Here is a 1,646-nt window from a genome sequence, read left to right on the forward strand (position 1 = left end):
ACACACACACACACACACACGTGTGTAGTATGCAAAACTAACCAAAGCATGTTTGAATTTCATTAACCTAATAATTAAGATGTGGAACCACAAAGGACATACAGTAATGGGGGCTATAGCTGCCTTTATTGCCACTGTGATATCTGGTTACCAAAAGAAATGGAAGCAGATAGAAAAGATGGAAATGTTCTGAATGGTTAAGAGAAAAATAATTACATGAACGTAACAATTTCTGTTGTGATGAGGGAGAGAACAGTTTAAAAGCGATGTATAATTGGGTATTATGATTATGACAAGAGTCCAGAATGAAGGTTGCATAGTGGAGTGTACTGGGGGGGAGGGGGAAGTGGAAGGAGGGGGTATTGTATACCAGTGAAAGAATTTTACTTTTCAAAGAGCTAATGGGGAGAAGGGGTGGGCAGGGAGAAAAATGCAACAGTGAATTAATGGAAATCCAAAATCTCTGCAAACGTTCATTAAAATAAACAAAATTATATATATATATAATTTTTGTTGTTGGCAAACTCTGGTGGCCTAGTGGCAAGAAGCTTCATTGCAATCCCATAGGTGCACAGTTCAAATCCACTGGATGCTCTGCTGGAGAAGGAGAGACAATCTCCTCCTGTACCAGTCAGATCCAATTTGACAGTACACACACACACACACACACACACACGCACGCACGCACACACGAAGAACAAAATTTAAAAAATCATTTCTGTTGTTAATGAAGGAGAAAGAGAGGTAATGAAATAATGTTTTACTTCTCCTGCAAATGATGACAATACTGCAAAACACAAGAGGACAGCAAAAAGATTGAATAGATGTAATTAAAAAGTTCTAAAAAATCGTGATAATGTCTCAGAGATTTCAAAACAGCGAAAAACGTCCTCAAATTTCTCTGAAAATGCTTGACCCCATGTCATAAACAAATGTTGAAAATGTAGGGTTGTTTGTTTTTTTTTAAATCATAGTTTCAAACAGGTATTGACTGTTCAATGAAATAAATTATTTCAACAAGGATATTTCTATGGAAGTTCTTCATTTTACTATGCAAATATTACAGGGAAAAGTTTTGTTGACATTAATTCATTGAAATTAATAATAAATTAAACAAAAAAGGGAAAAATTGTTGATATCATTTATTCTCTACCTTGAGACTAGAAAGCAATACTTCAGAGAGGTTTTATTCTTATTTCAACAACTATTTTATGAAATATATTGAATGACTAATATAGAAATTATTTCTGCAACCATGAATATATTTAATTTTTTTTAAATTTTAATTTTAATGAAAGTTTACATTCATTCATTCATTGTTGCATATTTTCCTCCCTACCCACCCTTCCCTCAAGTTCACTTTCTTTGTGACTATGGAGGACATTATGTTGAGTGAAATATCCCAGTCACAAAAGGACAAATACTACATGGTGCCACTGTTGTAAAACAGGACTGACCTTGTGGTTGGGGAGAGACTGAGATAGATGGGTTCAATAATGTATACTGCACTGAAACAGATTAGGGAGAAAACTGTTTAAAAGGGATATGTGATTAGGTATTTTTGTAATGACAGGAGTCTTGAGCGAAGGCTACATGGTGGAGTAGACCTGGGGCAGTGTTTGTAAAACAATGAAAGAATTTTTCTT

The sequence above is a fragment of the Elephantulus edwardii genome, unplaced genomic scaffold (genome assembly GCF_000299155.1).
Source record: "Elephantulus edwardii isolate Elephantulus edwardi_28Jun2011 unplaced genomic scaffold, EleEdw1.0 scaffold00184, whole genome shotgun sequence".
In the NCBI taxonomy this organism is placed as follows: domain Eukaryota; kingdom Metazoa; phylum Chordata; class Mammalia; order Macroscelidea; family Macroscelididae; genus Elephantulus; species Elephantulus edwardii.